Genomic DNA, 21,188 nt, shown 5'->3' with positions numbered 1-21,188 from the left:
CTCCCAAATGTCTTTATTATGTTGAGGTAGTTAAAAGGTTTTCTTTTTCTTTTCTTTCTTTCTTCCTGTCTCTCTGTTGCTGTCCTTGTTTTAAGAAACGTCTTCCTGTACACTAGCCAGAGCCACATCACTTTGGATGGAGCCAAATTAGAAGTGTTGGCCTCCGCGGAGGCCCATTACTGCCCACCATACATCACGCTTCTGATGGGATCCAAACACGACCACAGCTGCTTCCACTTAGCACAGCCGTCTCAAAGCACAGGCCTTTACGTCCATTTCGCCCTTTTGATGTTCATTTCACCTTTATGATGGGTAATTATAATATATTGGCACAAGAAAAACAAATGCTGTTATATTTACTGTACCAAAGATAGTACAGCTAAGTAAAAATGTTAAGCAGAATATGATAAAAAAAAATGTAATAAATCTACACTATGCTGGAATGACAGTTGTTTGTATGGTCTGTTCATTTAACATTGACTTTATTTGACAGTAATGCTAGACAGGGTCCTTGATACTCCCATTTGAAACCAAAATATGGCTGTTTACATTCTTTTTAATTGCTTCCCGTCTCCCTGTGCGTGCTGAGGGTCCGTGTAATGACTAGTCTATTGAGTTGGACTGCACAATTAGTAAACTAAATAAAAAACAAATGCTATATTGTCAGGGCGTGGGGAGACATGATATTGTAAGGCACAGGGAGGGTGCTCCGCAATGTTATTTGAGTTTGAAGAGCATTTTCCCTGTGAACCGTTCACAATTACACAGCACACTACTGATAAAAGGTATATGTATTTATTATATGTATTCATTACTGATCATTGCTTGAAACAGTTGACTTTGGTCACTACTGTTGAAATGTTGAATCTGTATATGCTGTCAGGAGGTACAAAAAGGGGTATTAGAAAATAGAATGTGAGAGTTGTGTCTTCGAATATAATTTGATTTCCGTGATCTAGAGTTAAACTTCCTGCTGAAGATTTCACTTCACCCTGAACAAGGGTAAAAGAATATGACCTCATGCATTAAAAGAAAGAAAGAAGAAAAAAATCGGCCACCAGAAAACTGCTCACAGATGTTGTTGGTTACCCATGCTTGGTGGCGAGAGACCTTTTTACTCCTTCCCCTTTTAAGTATTTAATCAACCTAAGTGATAAATGAAAACATTTAAAGTTGTTTTCTAGTTTAAAGTTTACAGTTTACACTTACCTATCACAACAATGCAGAATCATGGTTTGGCCACTAATGGATAAGTATCGCATTGATTTAGCTTTGTGCAGAATATAGCACTGGCATTCCTTACTCACAATCAGGTCATTTTTTAATTAACCTCAGCCTTCTGTCATAAGAGGATGACCAAACATGATACAATATGTATATTTTTTTATTTTCCCATTCTGCCAAACTTCAGTGTGACATAAAATTATTAATGGCTGATTGTCCTGAATCATCATCCTGTGGAATCAAGATTTCAAAATGTATTAAAGCAATTTTTGAATTCATGGTCAGAGGACTATCATTTTTTTGTTTAAAAATGCATTTTCTGTTTCTAATGATTGGGGTTACGTGCAAAGACTCTTTTTGTCTTACAAATATTTTTCCTCTTTTACATATAATTATTTTTATTTTTCAGTAAATGGATATCTGACTTTGATGGTCATGCTACATCTGTTTTCTCTTTTGTCTGGTAAAAAAAAAAAAAAAAAAAAAAAACTTTATGTAAAATTATGCATGCGGAAACAGGAGCATGGAGGACCCAGATAGTCACCTTCACCTAGTCGATACAACTCAAATTCAGGCTTCCCCTTAGTGCCTCAAACCTGTATTTTTATTAAAGACAGGTGTGAAGGGGGCCTGCCTCCCCCGTCTGATGAGACATTTCACGTCTCCGGTTTTCAGATTGGTGAAAAATTCTTTGTTACTTATGGACACAACCAACATCACCACCAGTTGATCCATTTAGTAGACTATACAACATTTTTTAAATATATTTACCACTGACATAAATGTCAACTTACATTTAATACAGCACAGTGACCATACCTACTATTTATTTATGTGCATTTGGCTATGTGTTTGTGGTGAAAACTTTGGTGACCCCCACCATCATTTCTGCTGTGATTGCCAGCCTGTTGTCATCTGAAGCCAGCAATGACACTACTCTCCCCCTTGTTTTTGATATTTGTTAGTGTTACAGTAAGGATATGTCATAGGCAGTGGTAGAGGACTCTGAACCTCCATCCTAACGTTATCGTAAGAGCATGCAGTTGAAATGGAGTGGAAAATAGGCAATGGTGCATATACTGTATTTATAATAATCTACTACACATTTGGGCTCTCTTCGCTCTAATCTTCTTTTCCAACAGCCGGGACTAAAAAATAGTTTTAGGCTTGCTGGACATGATAATATGTTTATGTGATTAGGGAGTTTTTTTTTTTTTGGTCTCTAGAAATTCCGAGTCAGTGAGGTAGGAGAATCCATGTCGGGATTTGAGAGGAGTCCATTCACAGACTGCCCGTCGCAGAAGCCAGTCTGCTCTGCACTCGACTCAATGCACTAGCGCTGTTTACGGGAAAGCTCGTAGCTCTGTGTCTAGTCACTCTGTGAATGTCGCGCGCAGGACCTTCTCCAAATGAGAGTTCAAACTTTGCAGTCGCGAGGCACAACATTATCATTCTAGGGACAAAGAGGACTTACTTTAACAGAGAGGAAGTGCTCGTTTCTCCTCTTTCGCAGTTTTACAACCAAGGCAGAGTCACAGGTCTGCAGTTCCTCGCGTATTCCTTGATCTTTTTCAGCGACTGCTGACTGTGCGATGTGAGTAACGATAGACTCCACGGCTGAGAGGGAGTAAGAATAAATGGTAAATCAGCGGCGCTGATGCCTATTGACTGATAGCACCCTGTCATGGAACTGTTTTCCCTGACACCAGGGATGTGCGAACTCCAAGAGAGAGCCGCTGCCTGGTAAAGCGCTGTCTGTCCCGGGGAAGTGGAGCATGCCTCAGACCTGCAGCGCGTCCCTCTATGCCGCCTGCTGTGTATTGAGCTGCAGAGGAGGACCCGCTCTCACATGCCTGCAAGCCATCTTCTCCCCACTTCCACTATCCAACTGATTTTTTGCCACTCTTTTCGTTACCGTCACAGCATCTCTCTGAAAGGTAAGTCCCTAAGCATTATTCCGTTTTACTTTCCTGTAGGATTCAGCCTCTACAAGTAGGCTACTCAGTGGGCTAATAGCGCAACGGATCTAATAACCTAATCGGAGGTTACAAAGTTATTAGGCTAAATTGAAAAGATGCGACAACCCTCTGTTTAGGCCTAGTGTATGCTTTGCTAGCATACTTTTTTTTTATTACAAAGTCTAGTTAGGAACGTGGCGAGATTGTTTAGGTTGTATTAAACAACACCCAAAAAAGTAATGGCATTTAATTTAAGTGGGCTACTTGGCGTAATTAAAATGTTCCATGTGTTGGCATGGCTAATTGAAAAATGGTTAATGAAAACAGAACCAGATGTGGACCGATTTGGTCGGCTGTCGTATTTTTTTCGGTGTCAGAATGCATCGAAACTCAGAATGTCGTGGTAGGTACGGAGAACAAAATAATAGGTTTCCTGTTAAATCGGTGTAGTCGGTAAGGCTTGTGAAAGTAATAATTTGCGTTTAACATGGGTATTATTCTGGATTGTCTATCTATACAACGTAGTCACGGCCTTGGCTAGCCAAGAGCGGCGTTAATAAGCTAAAGAAAATATAAATATTTGACTTTGATATAGGCTCACTGATAACAAATAAAATTGGACTCAACATATAAGTGAACCCAACAGCAACACAACAAAGAAACAAAGAACTTCTGCAAACATTACACGAATGACAACTAACTTGGATGCAGAGTGCTGCAGGGTTTAAATCCTTGAAACACTCGGCACTTTGGCTGTAAAATTAGATCCTTTCACTGACCATGCATTATTTACCAACACTCCCGGCCCTCTTGTCAACCATGTGTTAACGGCTGGGAAGGAGGCACATGAGTAGAATGGGTCATCACCAGTGGCTTGGCATGTTTGACGACCTGACGGCTGCTCGGCGAGGCATAGAAATAGTGAGGATTTCGTGATCAATAGGACACGCTTTCCCCCTGCCCCCTCCTGCACTCCGCTGGGATGATGACAACAGTGTTATCGGTGAGGATTTTATCTGCCCCCCCCCCTTCCATATATTCTCTAACACCATCTGTGTATCCTATTGCTTCTAACTAACTTCAAATTGAACAGTGGCAGTGTGTGCTAATGCTCCTAATGAATAACTGTGAGTGTCAGTGTTATGACAAGGTTCAAGGAGAGACTCAGAGCTATTTTTTGTTGTTTTAGTTATTTACTGGTGCAGTCTGATTTATGTGAGCTCGTATAACTAGACACCATTTCCCAGGACTGGGGACAGAGTTCTTTGAATTGATGCAAGTGTAGACTAAGTTCCCACTGTTTTGAGGCCATTTTTAGCATTTCAAAGTGGCATCATATCCTTCCTCAATAGAGGGACTTCATCCCTGTCCCCCATTAGTTTAGTCGAGGCCAGAAGGCTGAGAGAAGCGTGATGGGGTAAGGAGGGCGGTAGACTTATAAGCTCTCACAAATGTGTGTGTGTGTGTGTTTGTGTGTGTATTTGCACTGTGTGTGTGCGTGTGCACATGTAGTTGCGCCCTTGTGTTTTGTATGTGTAATCTTTCTCTCTCTCTCTCTCTCTCTCTATCTCTCTGTGAAAACACATCCCTGATTTTGACACAACTGACACTATTTACTTTGTTACTTACAACTGACCCAAATCTCCTAATTTCAGCAAGTCCTTATTTTATTTGTTATTTGTTTTCCACAAAGTACTTGTAGTTCTGAAGCAGCACTCACAGTTAAACAAAATAAAAATAAAATAAAATGGGGGATATTTGTTATATGCCGTAGTAATGAGAAACGATGTTGAAATGGCATGTGTTGGCCAACATGTCGAATCAGTTGTACCACAGACGATTTTCATTTATATTGTCTGAGCCTTGTCCCTTTGTTGAGTTGAAGCTACCTCCAGCTGATGTGTTCAGTCTTGCTCACATTTATTTGTTGATTCAGATGCTAACTTTTTGTGACAAGGAGGAATTGAGTGTGTGTGTGTGTGTGTGTGTGTGTGTGTGTGAGAGAGAGAGAGAGGGGGGGCAGAGAGAGAGAGTGTCAGAGCCACTATTCTGAAAGAAGTGCAGCTGTTGTTTGTCAGGGAATGATAGGATTTATCATCCTTTTTTCCGCGCAGCCTTTAGCTAGCCCTTTCCCTCTGTTCCCTCTGAAGATGCAAAGCGAACGTGTTTTTGAGTTTCAGATTTGAAAAAAAAGGAATCAGAGAGAATCAGCGTTCTCATAGAATTGAGAGATTTTGTATGAAGTATTGCTCAGAGAAATGGGTGGCCGTATGGCACATTTTAAATCGAATCAATCGATGCATTTGAATATCTTGCAAATGCATTGGGGTCAGCCTGTATTAGCACCATGCCAAGTGTGTTCTCCCTTTAAAACAATATCGAACTATTTTTGTTTTTGTTTGCGTGACGCTGGAAACTGGGGCAGATTTCTCTTTTATGAATTTGGTCGGGGCTCTGTGTGTCTTTCATACTTAATATTGAGCCCATAGTTAAAAAAGAAAAACCCTCTAGAGCAGAGGCCAGTGTCAGTCTTTACTTTATAATGAATGCAGTCCAGTGCATTCTGTACTTTTCTGGGAAATGTTCAGTAGGTTAAATACAAATATGACCTTTGCGGGGGGGAAACGAGCTAGCGAACGATCACACAAAACGAGAAAAACACCCAGTAACCGTGAGACGGTGGTGGCATCACTCAACAGTGGAATCAACTTATGAGACACACATACAGTAAATACCCAATCGTGCCTTTTGATGCTTTTTCCATTCATCCAAAATCGTACTGTACAACTAACTGATCTGCTCATCTTCAAAGAGAATGAGTGTGCGTGTGCGAGTGTGTGTGTGTGTGTGTGTGTGGGTGTGGGTGTGTGTATGTGAATGCGTGTGTGTGTGTGGGTGAGTGTGTGTGTGAGGGGTGGGTGTCAAAATAAAAATAAAATGGGGATATTTGTTATATGTCAGAGTAATGAGAAACGATGTTGAAATGGCATGTGTTGGCCAACATGTCGAATCAGTTGTACCACAGACGATTTTCATTTATATTGTCTGAGCCTTGTCCCTTTGTTGAGTTGAAGCTACCTCCAGCTGATGTGTTCAGTCTTGCTCACATTTATTTGTTGATTCAGATGCTAACTTTTGTGACAAGGAGGAATTGAGTGTGTGTGTGTGTGTGTGCGTGTGCACATGTAGTTGCGCCCTTGTGTTTTGTATGTGTAATCTTTCTCTCTCTCTCTCTCTCTCTCTCTCTCTCTCTCTCTCTCTCTATCTCTGTGAAAACACATCCCTGATTTTGACACAACTGACACTATTTACTTTGTTACTTACAACTGACCCAAATCTCCTAATTTCAGCAAGTCCTTATTTTATTTGTTATTTGTTTTCCACAAAGTACTTGTAGTTCTGAAGCAGCACTCACAGTTAAACAAAATAAAAATAAAATAAAATGGGGATATTTGTTATATGTCAGAGTAATGAGAAACGATGTTGAAATGGCATGTGTTGGCCAACATGTCGAATCAGTTGTACCACAGACGATTTTCATTTATATTGTCTGAGCCTTGTCCCTTTGTTGAGTTGAAGCTACCTCCAGCTGATGTGTTCAGTCTTGCTCACATTTATTTGTTGATTCAGATGCTAACTTTTGTGACAAGGAGGAATTGAGTGTGTGTGTGTGTGGGTGAGTGTGTTTGTGTGTGTGTGTGTGCGTGTGTGTGGGTGTGGGTGTGGGTGTGGGTGGGGTGTGGGTGTGTGTATGTGAATGCGTGTGTGTGTGTGGGTGAGTGTGTGTGTGAGGGGTGGGTGTATGGGTCGCTATGATCAGTTAAACATGTAGAAGCTTGGGTGTTTCCGCCCTGCAATTTTGGGGGAAATATTAGTTTCCATCATCATCTTCCAGCGTGTGACGCAATCATGCATCCCTTGCCTGCTCAGATGGCATATCAATATTGGAGCTAATTAGCTTCAGTGATGAATTTCTCAGAATAAAAGAAAGATGAAGCACTTGATGGAAACACATTCTTCCACCATTTATATTCACAATTGGCCTATTAAATTAGACATACCTATCACATAATGATCATCATCAACAACAGCAATGATGATAATAATAAAATAATAATAAAAATAATAACCATAATAATATCAAAATACATACTTATTATTATATTGTTTAATATTACATATCCAGTGTTATTATTTCCATTATTATTATTAGTAATAGCCATATTATCATCATTATCATTACTATTATTATGTTTTTATTATACAAAAATGCAGACACACGGCTGCCCACCCACATGCACACACAGTGGTAAATGAGTGGAGTCTTATGAGGAGGATGCTGCTGGGAAAATATTCAATTTCTGGGTCAGTGGCAAAAGTCGGGGAGGCAAAGCTTTGAGCAAACAGCCGTTTTTGTGCTTAGGCCTTGGCTGTCCACAGAAAGAGGAGTCTGGCCAGGAGAAAGGATCTGCAGACATCTGCAAGGGGTAGCGCAGGGCTACAGGATTAGAGGCAAGCACATCACATCCACACTTTTAAACAAGACAGGCCTGACGCTTGGATGGGGTCTGGAGCAAATTGGGTGAATTATATGATGACATTTGGCCTTGTGTGTGTGTTGGGGGGTCTCTTTCTTTCTTTCTTTTTTCTTTCTTTCTCTCTCAACAGAGACGCCATTAATATTTTTTGGGGGGTGGCAAGAATCTTATTTTCATTCTCTTTGGTGGTGGTGTGTGTGTGTGTGAGAGAGAGAGAGAGAGAGAGAGAGAGAGAGGTGCAAGTCTTGTTTGGAGGGGGCCAGTGGTGTCACACCCTCAACCAAGGCTCTCTTGTAATTCTCACTCTGTGTTGGAGAGTGTGTTGGAGAGTGTGTTGGAGAGTGTGTTGGAGAGTGTGTTGGAGAATGTGTTGGGGAGTGAGTGGTTTATGGAGTACAGAAGGACACAGATAGTATTATCAAAACATTTATGAAACAGCAAAAAAAAAATTCCGTCTTGCTTGGAAACACATACGGTATGTTATACATTTCTACATATAATACATGTTTGATATTCTTTATATTTTTGTAGGTCATATATGAAGTTGCATTCACTTGATTTTCTTTTATGTTTCTTTGCTTCATGTCTCCAGCGCGATAAAGGAATTTACTGTTTGTGAGTGTGTATAAAAGCGATTCAAAGCATAAGATGTTTCAGTGAAATATTGTGAACATCTCTCTATGGACTAAAGAGATATTAGAAGATCTGAGCTAATTAAAGGTGTTTACCGGTATTCAATTCAAAAATGGCCTAATAATTTATTCTCATTGATATAGCAACAGTGAGGCCTGTCTGAAGTAAGAGATGATTGTGGAACACGAGTTAAATCTTACTTTAACATTATTGTTTTCTTTGGGGTATACAATACAACAGGCAATGTATGCATTCAGAACTAAAACACCAGAGTGATGAATAGGGCCTTCAATGGAGTGGCTCCATCAAGATGCTACCTATCTCAGATATGGATGGATCTATTTTGCTAAAATGATATGAGAATACCTTGAGTAAACAAATATATTTTGAAATGGCATCATAACAGTATATAACATCCCGTTAGGTTTGTCTGTATTGTAAGAAGCAAACCTTTGTGATGATGTGAAGACACCTTTCTGCAGAGACGGAGACACATTATACGGTCTATAAACCATTGTTCTAAAACACCACCTCGCCGATTTTCATCTTGACAACGGCCAGGGCATGCATGCTCTGGACAGTTGGCATGATAATAGCTGCTGTTGGCCTAGCCAGCCTCTCCTGTAGCATATAACAATAATGTGGTCAAACCCAGACAATCTAGACTGAAACAAGCTGGTCTGGAGCATAGTGTCGATTTTGTAAAATTGCTGGGGGTGTGGGAGAGAGTTTGTCATGGCAAAACGAAGTACAAAGGGAGACGTTCCTATCTAGTGTCTGGCGCTGAAAGGTGACATTTTCTCCCATTTTCTGCTGACTGGTGTGTCCCCTTCTGTTGATGACCGTAATAATCCTCCAAGTGACAAAACCTGGGCTTTGACAAGGGGAGCTTCACGATAGGTGGTAGCTTCTTTTGCACACTGTTGAAAGTGCACAAATAGTGCATGCACACACACACACACACACACACACAGGATAATAATAAAGAACTAAAAAGAAACATTCTGGAAACAGATGTTCCTAATTCATGGCTTGCAGTGCTTGCACCCCTTAAACAATCGCAGAATGTTCCCAAGTCTATGGGCAGTCAGTCAGACCTGCCAATCCCTCCATTTGTCATTGCAATGCACAACACTCCCTCGTTCTCTCACTCACATACCCTATATGTCCACTCTCCATTGTTGGCTCGGAGCGGTGTCTTATGGTGCTCTCTAGCTCCTCACCTCAGGGGATGCAGCATGGAGTGTTGGCTAAACCGACAAGAGTGCGCTCTAACACCAGTCCCTTCAAAAGAACGTCCAGAGGGCCTTGGGGGAAGTAAAGAGCAGCCGTAGAAATGGTCTTGTTCAAAGCCTGTAAAATTGACTTTGCTTTCTCTGATAACTTTTTTTTTAAACCAGTTCTTCAACTTCAACTGTTCTGGTCCATTTGTTTACTTATTTATTTCTTCTCATTATTATTATTATTTTGTGAGCATGAGTTAATATTGTCAGTGTGTTTGTAGAATTAAATACATTCCTTTCATTCTGAATACATCATGCTGGTTCATTGCATGAGTTTTCTTTCATACATTCGGAGGTTGAGCAGATTTAAACGGTGTCCCATTTTTGTGTCTGTCTGTTTGGTCTGAGGTGCCCGGCCTAGTAGTCGGGTACGATGTACAGACGTGGGTGGGTTTTATTGTTCCATCATGTCGGAAGCAAGGATTTCAACTATTTACGCAATTACCTTCGCCAAATCCACATTAATCTCACAACAAGATAATCTTCTGTTGTTTGGTCCTGTGCTTGCAGTTACCAAGGGAGGGTTCTCGTTGAGAAACCTTTGAAAAGGTGCCGTTTTGAAGATAACATGTTTTATTTTTTTTCAGGCAGTTTTTTCTCCATCAGTAGGATGTTGTCATGGTAATTGACCTGCACACATGCCATAAAACCAGTGTGTGAATTTCATTCAGTTCCAGTCAGTTTTACCCCTGATTATTTTCAGCAGTCAGTGTGTGTAATAAATCGACTGTAAGTCCACCGTTCATTTACAGCAACCTGGCAGCTCCGACACCGTCTGAGACATGAGATCCAGCTTACCATTCTAAGTGTCAACCTTTCAGGATTTTTCTCTTTTAAAAAGAGCACGTCGACATAGTAGCTCCGAATGAGATGTGTAAAGCCTATTACCGGAGTGCGCTGCATATCTAGACTGTTCAGTGTGCAGCAGAGACGACTGCTGTGCCGGCTCCCCTGCTGAGGGTGGCGGAAGATGATAACCTTGCCACTAATTCTTACATCCGAAATATTTTAGCATTGCCAGACGCCGGCTTTTCGGGACGCCATACTTGCTCCTTTTAAAACGTGGCCTGTCCTCGGAAATTGAGTGTTATCTGTCCTTGTCTTCCCCTGTGGAGAGCACACACACACACACACACACACACACAGCTTTAAATGTATGGAAATATATTTCTTCATGTGTACACCGCACTGCTTGCAGCAGACCTTGGAGACACATTTTAGATTTTTGTTTGGGACACTGTGGACACTCACTGAAGGGAGCCTGCATTACTACACATTACATCTGGAAAGAGTCGTCCGCTGCAGAACAAAGAGCAGGCTGGTGGCCCGGTTAGGGCATGCCATTAGGTACGGGGTTGCACGTACTGATCTGCGTTTGCATCACAATCGCTCCGATGGCCTCGTGGTTAACACATGTTAATGAAAACGTAACGATCCGAACACAATCAAGGCCTAGGAGTAGCACTCAAGATCTCTGGGCCTATGTCGCTCGGGGATGTGCACCAGTACTCACACTGAAACTGGATCTAATTGAAAGGCTAATAAGGCCCTTCTCTCTATGTCTTTCTCTCTCTGGACAACTGTTTGAAACACACTGAGTGTATTGTTCTTAGCATACAGTATGTGTAGATTTGATACGCTCCAATCCACTTACTGTATTTTGAGTTTGGTAATAATTGTACTGAAATAGTGTAATGAGCCTGACCATTGTTTCACAGGGCTAAGGTCACTACCGATCAGGGAATTGATTTTCGCTGGTCTTGATTCACTGAAGGCATGCCATTAATTTTAGATTGACCCAATGTTTCCAAGTGCTGTATTTTTCATATCCTCTCTAACTTGTTTAATATATCATTACTTCCATCTTTTTGTGCTTCTTTTATTTCTCCTGTGTGCCAGTCTATGAAAGGCTTTGTGAATTACTGAAAACATTGTCTAGTTAGTCCATAGCTGTACGTGTGAATCGTCTGTTTTCTGATAGCCGGGACTAGAACTGAATTATGTTGGGCGATAACATTTCCCTGTGCTTCCCAACCCTCCTTGTTTGAGTCTTCCCTTGTGTTTTTGTCTCTGATCTCGAGATCCTCTGATGTGACTAACGTTAGTGTCTGTCTATTTGGCTGGTCATGGTCTGGTGTGAGCGAATGGGGGTACTATCTGTGTGTGTGCCTGTCTATATATGTGTGTGTGTGTGTGTGTGTGTGTGTGTGTGTGTGTGTGTGTACCCCCCCCCCCCCCACACACACACACACACACACTCACACACACACACATCCTCAAAATGTTGCTAACAGAGCACATACTGCTTGGAACCTGTGTTACAATTGGTTTGTACTGATATTGCATTAAAATTGATTGTGTAGGTGTCTGATATAATTAAATGATTGGGCAAACATGGTTGGTTGTTAGCATGGCTTTTCATGACGATTTGTTGTTGACAGCGCAGGTTGAGGGCGGCTCCAGCTCCTATCTGCCCTGTCTCTCTGTCTTTTGTTCATTCGTGGCACTGCAATACAGCTTGTTTACATCAGGATCTGCCATCTTCAGTCTTCGGGCGAAAATTGGTGCTGAAAAATTTAGCCAGAAAACATATTTGATATGCAACGGATAGAATAGTTTATTCAGGTGCTGTGTGACAAAATGTTTTGATTCCGTGCAAAACTACACTTTTGTGTTGTTGCGGGTTGGGACATGCTCAGATTTTTTCCCGATAGTTTTAGTTGTTGGTGTGGAAACTGCAGTTTGCTTTTTGCTCATGTCTAGGGTTGAGAATTGGTTACATGGCTGCTATTCACCTGCTTAGCTTGTCCTTTTGGCACACAAAGGCTTAATTAGTTAGTCACAAAAGTGGTCGAAGGGAAAGGGTTAACATACTGCTCAGCCTGCATGGCATCTTTTGTAGTCAGAAATATCGTCCTTTTTCACGGGTTGATTGTGGAAATGTGCCAGTCAATTCAGGGAAGATGAGGTTTTTTTTGGCTCTTGACAGTTTTTGAATGCTAGCATTTTCTGGACATTTTTTTTGTGCCACCCAATTTATGTTTTGTGTTGCCTTCCTCTATCTTAAAAATTAATCGTCCTGTTGAATAATGCCTCACGATCATGGTGAATTATTTATGATCAGGCCCTTAATAGAGGGCCGGAGGAGGCTTTTTACAGCTCTGCAGCTCATTTTGGCCCCGTCTGTGAGAAATATTATGAAGGAAGCTGTTGGGGCAATGAAACATATGGAATTACATGTAAATGTTAGCCAAACAAAACACGCAAGAAGTAGGCCTATTTTTGTTTGCCCTTTTATTCTTTTTTTTAAAAGAGGGTTAAATCACTGCTGGTCAATGTATAAAGCAGTCTATTAATTTCTCCGTCTAGAGAGATGGTCCAGATTAAGGGTGAGAATGGCTGTTTTGACCGCCCCGCAGTAAAGATGCTCCCCCTTTGCACTCTGCTGATTTACTCCACTTGACAGATGAGCTCGACTTCACCCCCCCTCTCATACTCCACCCCCCCATTTTCACATACGAGCTCAGAGCATGTGCACGGCTGGTTTTGACAGGAACACTGCCGTTATTGCAGCAGAGTGAATTAAATATTGATGTATTTTGTTGAAATTGAGATGATGAGCTTAAGGGACCTTTGAGGGAATTCGGCAAGCGCCTCTTTTTTTATTCACCAAAGGCTGCCGAGAGGAGGCTGTTTCGGAGAGCGCGGCCGCTAAAGGGCCGGGTCAAATCCACTCCCTCGCCTGTCTGTCTGTCTGCCTGCCTGTCGCTGTCTGTCTGTGTATCTCTCAGTCTTTCTGCCTGTCTGCAAATCCTGATTTTTGACTCCTCACCTCGACGTGTCTGTCGGTGCTTGACACAGGGACATTGTGAGGCTTTCTATAAGGCCTTGTCACCACACCTTAAGACGTACCGCACAACTTCCCTCAGATGGGCTCCATACTGCCTAGTCTCCGGAAAATATATATGCGTTTTAAAAAAAAACCCAAAAAAAACAAATAATGCGTAGTGTTATAACATAACATGGGAGCTATCTGATTTATTTTCGAAAGGAGAAATAAGTGTTGTAACTTGTAAATGACAGGCAGGCACTATCATGAGACACCTGTGTAGTGGTGGAGCTCGGGTTCTCTCAACCTTCATTTTTATCTGGCGGTATTGATGTCAGCTTATTAATGCTTTAGACGAGGAGCATCTGGTGGCACTACCATTTAACAGCACCGGAGGAATTACCCTTATCGTGCGTCAGCTGAAAAGAGTAGTTTCCGCTATCAGTAAATGGAAATGACAATTTCACATTTCACTCAAGACACTCCTCTTCAGTTTCCATAGAGCATCAATACGGTAGTTAATGAGGTATGAAACCTGCGCTGAAAGTTTGGCGCCTTCGCCAGAAATGTAGACCATGAACCCTATTTAGAGGCCCATAACATCACCAGTGAATGCTCATATGTTATATAAGGCAGCATGTGGATTACCCTCAAGTGAGGGACAAACAAAAGATGCAAAAAGACTTTTGAAATGTTTTCCATTTGCCCAATCATTTACATTATTGTAATCAGATTTTCACTATTTATGCTTTAAATGTGAAAACAGTTCAAAGCAGCAGCCTATGGAAATGGCAAAATGGCTAGCTGTTTGGATATTTTAATTAATAAATGATGCACTCTAGTGCTAACATCTTTATTAGCTTTTGGGCACAGTTGTCCCATTGTTGTCCCTGTGGTGGTCAACACACACCGGTTCCAGTCTGAAATACGAGTTTAGACCAAAAGCGTCATATCCCCTTTATAACACTCATATCTTTCCCCGAAATGCCATGGCAGAATCCCATGAAGAGGTATATGAGTGAAGTTTCTTCTCACTCATAGACATCTCATTTTCCATATTACTCACATCACTATAGCAACATGTTTGTGAACTGTATACACACACACTTTGTGTGAACTGTGAACTCACACACTTTTCCCCCCCTTTTGAATCAAAGCACTTTTTTTAAGAATATCGGGGGAAATGTGGCTACAGTCCGCTATTAATGCTTTTATGTATCCTAATACTTAATAATGTATATTAAACTGAATGCTGTAATAGTATAGTACAGTACATAAATAAAAGAGAAAAGCTAACATATAGCCACCCCTTTCAGTTTATTACTGTAAAATGACTTTCCTTGGCAAAAAGTCATGTTGGAATTAAACAGTGGGATACCATCTCAATGTAACGTGATATAAAATACATTGTGACTTGAGGCTTGCGCGTCAATCATTTCACTGAAATCAAAGGTAGTTTGCTGTTGCAAAAGGTGTTGCATTTTTAACTATACAGTGAAGGCTGGCTGGAGAGAATGAATGCTCTCTGTTAATATTTCATTAACGTTCGTTCAGTAGTGTTGACTTAAATTGATCACGGCATTAGCGCCGCCGATATGTATTTTCATCCTTTTGATATAAACGTATGTTCTGAAACTCTACAGTCTTACAGTAGCTCCGTCCGTATGCAAGGTGACAGTAGCACCGAGGTTGTGGGATTGGCTCTCTGAGTGCGTGTACACACATAGCATATAAATGTGTTGTGATCTGCTTTCAGATGTACAGACGCAAGCTAACTGGAGCCATAGAGTGCCAGGCTGAGTGAGCAATACATCTGTGTGTTCTGTTGGTGTGAACAGACATCATATTACTGCCACAAGAGGCTCTGATATAGTTGTTTGTAATTCTCTCACTCCTGTTCCAACCCAAAGGAAATGCACTGATGTAAAATCGGTCACATTTGCCCGGGAGGTACAGCCCAGGCCACGTGTTCTTGGTACCAAACGAGCATGAGGAATAGGAGCTCGGAAACCCTGTTTCATCATTTGAAGCAATGTCATCACGACAAATGCATTGCAAACAGGGCTAAGGCTGGCACTAACGACTAATTTTCTATCGAATAATCTATCAGCTATTTTATAAACTAGTCGATTAGTCTACGATTAAACGATTAAATTCACGAAACGAAAATTCACCATATCATTCACCAAGTTCCTTTATTATGACCGCCGCGCAGCGAAGCTGAAACACTGAAAGACCGGGGTACACGAAACTTGGTGGGCATGTAACCCCACATGGATAGCATGGAACCATCGTTTTTCGCTTTGATCTGTAGCCCCCCCGCTGGGCTGGACCCCCCGAAAGGAGGGTAGGGCAGACTCAGTTTTCTGTGAATATCTCGAGAACCGTAGGGTTTAGGAGGACCATTTTTTTTGTATGTTGATCTCAAGGGGCCATGTCAACCCAATCCATAACCACTCATTTCATGTATAGCGCCACCTAGTTAAACACAAAAAATAAAAATGAGGTGTTGTAATCGCAGGTATCTGTGACCTAACATAGTCAAAACTGCACGAAATTGGAAGTGTAGGATCATTATGACACCCTCTGAATGCACACCAAGTTTTGTGGAATTCCGTTCATGGGGGGCCACACAATAAATTAATTTATGTTACTATACACCAACTGGCCTGTAGGTGGCCGGAGACAGTTTTCTGTGAATATCTCGAGAACCGTAGGGCCTAGGAGGTCCACCTTTTTTTTGTATGTTGGTCTTAAGGGGGCATGTCAACCCATCCCATTACCACTTATTTCATGTATAGCGCCAGCTAGTTAAAAATTAAAAAGCAAAAAATTAGGATTCCTGGGACACTGAAAGACCGGGGTACACAAAACTTGGTGGGCATGTAACCCCACATGGATAGCATGGAACCATCGTTTTTCGTTTTGATCTGTAGCCCCCCCGCTGGACTGGACCCCCCGAAAGGAGGGTAGGGCAGACACAGTTTTCTGTGAATATCTTTTTCCGTATGTTTGCCTCCAGGGGTCATGTTAACCCATTCCATATGCACACATGTGCATAAACAGATACACACGCACACACATACATTCACAGTAATCATACATATGACACATACTCATACAGTAGACATATGCACGCATGCATGCACAAGCACAAACACACGCACATACGCAGGCAATATGAACAGGCAAGATGGGGGTGGGGTTGTATAAAATTAATTTTACATGTGAAATCTATGAACTAATCATGTTTTGGTACTTGTTGTCTAACAGATACCAGTGAGAATTGAGTGTGGATAATGCAATTTAGTGAGAGTTAGAATCATATAGGGCCTTTCAGACAAAATGTGCTGGACTGGGCGGCGGTCATATTTTGTACCGCTCTGCAGTACATCTAGTTTAAACCACAGGAACCTGTTGGGGCTGAAATTGCAACAACATAGTCTTGCCAATCAATCAATTTAGAGTAAGCCCAGCCTCCAGTGCAGGCATGTGCTCAGCATTTAACTGACAAACTGAATTGTGTAAGGTCCTTTATGGCTTCAATAATGAGTGTAGTCCTATCTCTCAGCTGTAAGGACAAATAGGCTACTTTGAAAGACCTCTGGAAATGTGTTGAACTTTAGTACTTGCAGTGGTTTTGCCTTTTCTCATGGTACAACATGCAGCACACCATGGCAAGTGTCTGTGGACCCAGCTTGATTTCTAAATGTATGGATAGAAAATGTTTTTTTTTTTTCAAACAGAAACTTACGTACAAATAAATGAAGCCTCATCAGGTCAGTCGCTCAGGCTTTCATCAAGTCCTCCACTGTGTTACCTGCGGCTTCTCGTCCACATCTCCTTCTAATCACCTGTCCGCTTTACCTGTTTCATCATCTCCTGAATCTTGTCTGCATGCTCTGATTACCTGTCTAGACTATAAGCACTCGACGCTTTTCAGGAGAGATGCAGCTGGCTTGCTGTGCTTGTATTGTTAGCTGCTTCTCATGTTCTCAGTTGTATGCCAATCTTGTTCCAGTATCCTGTGGCGCAGCTTTCGGTGTTTGCGTTTTCTGAAAGTAAAGAAAAAACAAAAGAAACTTTGCACAGTTGCCTCCAGTCTCACTGTGCCACGGAAGTCCTGTTTGTGTCTGTCTGACAGACGTTTCCACCAAAAACACCTTGAAGTATTGTTAAACATTAAAGTTTAGGTTAAGTTTAAAGATTGGCTGCTAATCAGGCTAGCTTTAATCAAACAAACTCTCCTTTCCATCTGCTCCCCTGTCCTGCCCAGAGTCTGATTGACATCTTAGAGGCCCAATCCCTGCCTTCTCTGAACTTCCCTGAGCCTCTGATTGGTTAAAGGCCTAGACTCTGAGAACCATTAAGAGAGAATAATGAGATAATGCTGCTAAGGTTTTTGAGCTTGTCCTACATTCCTAGGGGAGCTCATGTCTGCAGTGAGATACATTGTACGCACTCTTTATTTGATTCAAGCAATGAAAGAATAATCAATTGGGCATGTGTAAATTTGTAATGTTGAACTGACCTCGGACATGGTAGGGCAAGTGCTGCTGGAGTAACTGGCACAAGAGTGAGAGCATTTGTGTAAAAATGTTTTGCTATCACAGCAGCTTGTTCCAAATAGCATAGTCTGATCGTCTATGTGAAATAGAAATAGTTACTGCAGGAAATTATGGGGGAAAACAATTGTTAATGGAAACATTAATTCCTAATTATTGTGAATGTTAAGTGATAGCAGATGGAGTAATTGCAGCCAGAATAACATTAGAAAGTGTGAGATTGAGTATTTTCTTGCTGTTAGTATTTGCTAGTATTTTCTTGCTGTTTTCGTGCTGTTACATGCTCATTTTGAGAGATATGACTGTTGCAGAATATCCATCAGTAATTCAGCATATTCTGTAATGTTCAATCCAAGGATGTCTCATTGAGTAGCGTTAAGCCTAAATCAAAGAGGGCAGCTCTGATCGATTAGCTGGGTAACCAGTAAATATGACTGATGAACTAGTGTGTATATGACACCAGGCGGACGAGAGCAGTCTCATGGATGTATACACTCACTGCAAGACAGGCTATTGCTATTCAACATGACAGCTCCGTCCTATTCCTTGTTCCTGTATAGTGAAGCTGCCATTTCTGTATTTTGATGCAGAGAAAGGACCTCAGCTCCTCACAGCAAGACTCAGCTCTGCAGTGGAAGCTTGGTTTCACTGTTCAAAGAGCTGTACGTTCTTAAAAAGGAGTCACACTGCGAACACCTACACCCTTTGCTCTCTCTCTTGCTCTTTTCTTATTGATTGTAGAGCATGGGGTGAACAACGTGTCCCACTCCTCTAAGAACAGGAGAAGTGACCTGGAAACCTGGGTGTGTTAGGCAGAGTAGGGCGGTGTGTGTGTGTGTGTGTGTGTGTGTGTGTGTGTGTGTGTGTGTGTGTGTGTGTGTGTGTGTGAGTGTGTGAGTGTGTGAGTGTGTGAGTGTGTGTGTGTGTGTGAGTGTGTGTGTGTGTGTGTGTGTGTGTTTGTCTGTCTGTGAATGCATGTGCTCATGTGTGTGTGTTTGTGTGTGTGTGTGCACTTGCTTGCTTGCCATAGCAGCTGCACTAAGTCACGTCGTTGCCGTGGTCAGTGTGTCAGTGTCGGTCCCTTGGCTGTATTTCTCTCCCTCAGCCAGCGGTGGGTCAGCGGTGGACCCCCCCTGCCCCCCCCCCCCATGCCTGAATCAATGGGACATGATTCATGTGATCACTGACCCAGTGCTTCATCGCAGGAGTAAAGATTTTCCGATTGCTCACAAAATCACTGGCCTCTCTGCAAGCCCTTTGAAGCCATGCACTTTTATTCTGCTTTCCATTTTTTTACTCTTTTAAAGGGTCCTCAGTCTCGAATCCTAGATATATCGCATCGCATTTATGGAATTGTAATCTGTGCTTAATTTCTAGACACAGTGCTATTTGTTTAGCATTTAAACACACTTATGAATTAATTGTTTACCAATTATATATATTTTTTCTTGTTTACAATTTGCTCCAGATCACATAGCGCCACTGTAAAGGTGCTTTCCTAACTACCCAAACTCGAGGTCCTTCATGCAGCTCCATGAAAGCTTGGGGGTTAATTCACAGGTCAAGCAAGACTTGCAGGCTGTCAATTGTGCATTGTGCTCATTCAGGCTCCCTCCTCCCCTTGTCCAAGTCCCTTTCTCCTCTTCTCAAGTCTGTTTTTCCATGCCTTCCATTAGAGGACGGCCCACAAATGCCATTCTTCTTTGGTAACCTCCACACCAGCTTTCCACGACACATCTCAGCTTTGTTAAGAGACTTTGACATTCTTTTCCATTTGTCTCTTGGTTCCTTTTGTGGCATTCGGCTCGCAGCCTCTCCCAATCTTCTTTCGGAACTGTAATGGTTGTCTTCCTTTTTTTGAAGCGCTTGTTTGGAAGAGTGTAGTAGATGCACTTTGCAAGTCTTCTTTTAAATCTTTTATATCCCAAAGATCTTATTATTGTTATTAAATTATTAAACATTTGAAGACCCACTTCTTTTGAATCGGCCTTAATATCTAATCTGCTATTATCTCCTATATCCATTTTTCTGAAAACTCTTTAAAAATAGTTCTTCATTCATGGTTACTCACATTCTTTCGTTTAAGTCTCCAGTTATAAAACATGTCTTGCTTCTAGTACTATGTGTCCTTTAATCACAGTCATCTCTTTCTTCTCTATTCTCCACTCTATTCTTTAACTTATGCTACATTTTACATTTCACTGATACACTTTGCAGATTTATGTAGCTGAGCATTGAGCATTGAACACTGAGCACTTTCTTTGTTGCTAAGCATGTAGTCAGCCCATATTAAAACCTGTAAAGGTGAAGTCTCTGTGTGCTAGAGTTCTACAGTGGCCCCAGGCATCAGGAATGAGTGGCAAGCGAAAACCTCCACCTCTGTCACAGGGGAACATGCTGAGGTGGTGCACCCTGTGCTTTTTATACATGCCCTCGAACCTCAGGCCAGAGTGCATGTACAGAATGGGAACATGACAGGAATGGAAACGGGCAAGACAGCAGTAGCTCCGGCGTCTACTGTATGCAGATGAGCTGTTACTGCTGAGGAGGAGGCTGTCAGGTCCCGTGGCTCAGTAGTCTCTGGAAAAATGTTTTGTGACACACAGCTGGTTCCCATAGGTAAAATGTACATACATATGTACTGTATACACTTACTTACTTACTAGTACTTATATAACTGTAAACACTTGGACTAAGGCATCAGCTAAATGAAAAAAAAGAAGTTTTTTTAAATCAAATTATTGCAACTGAGTGTCAGTATGCTATTAAGATGCTAGTCTAGCACTGGAGGAGTGATAGTTATTGTTGTTGGACAGAATTTATTGAATTTGTTCAAATTAGGAAGATGCCTGATATTTCTTCCTTTGGTAAGATATGAAGTCCCATACACACCTGATCATTTGTGCATAATTGTCAGAATCCACTGGGTAAACAGCAGAAATAGCCTCAGGGTCCAAGCTGAAAAAAGAGAGAAAAAAAACCCACAGCAGTTGACAATGAAATGTCTGCATGTTTGTTCTGTTGTCCTTTTCCCTGGTGACAACATCTAATAAGGTACCACTTCAGAATCAATGTTGTTAGTACAATGTACAAACAGGATAATAAATCACATGTTTTAGTACAGTGTACTGACAATGTAAGATCATGTTATTTCAAAC

General features: G+C 41.5%; 1 protein-coding gene across 35 annotated transcripts in view; it reads left to right on the top strand.

Moving 5' to 3' along the window:
• Positions 1-2,548: 2,548 nt before the first annotated feature.
• adgrl2a (adhesion G protein-coupled receptor L2a) overlaps positions 2,549-21,188 on the top strand; it is an 81,982-nt gene continuing 63,342 nt past the window's right edge. For all 35 annotated transcript variants that reach the window (XR_007194520.1, XM_048251770.1, XM_048251774.1 and 32 more), the window contains exon 1: positions 2,549-3,161. The gene's annotated coding sequence lies outside the window, so the exon portion shown is untranslated. The remainder of the gene's footprint in view (positions 3,162-21,188) is intronic.

The sequence above is a fragment of the Alosa alosa genome, chromosome 9, assembly GCF_017589495.1.
Source record: "Alosa alosa isolate M-15738 ecotype Scorff River chromosome 9, AALO_Geno_1.1, whole genome shotgun sequence".
NCBI classification, from domain to species: Eukaryota; Metazoa; Chordata; class Actinopteri; order Clupeiformes; family Clupeidae; genus Alosa; species Alosa alosa.
This window is presented reverse-complemented; position numbering and strand designations above follow the sequence as displayed.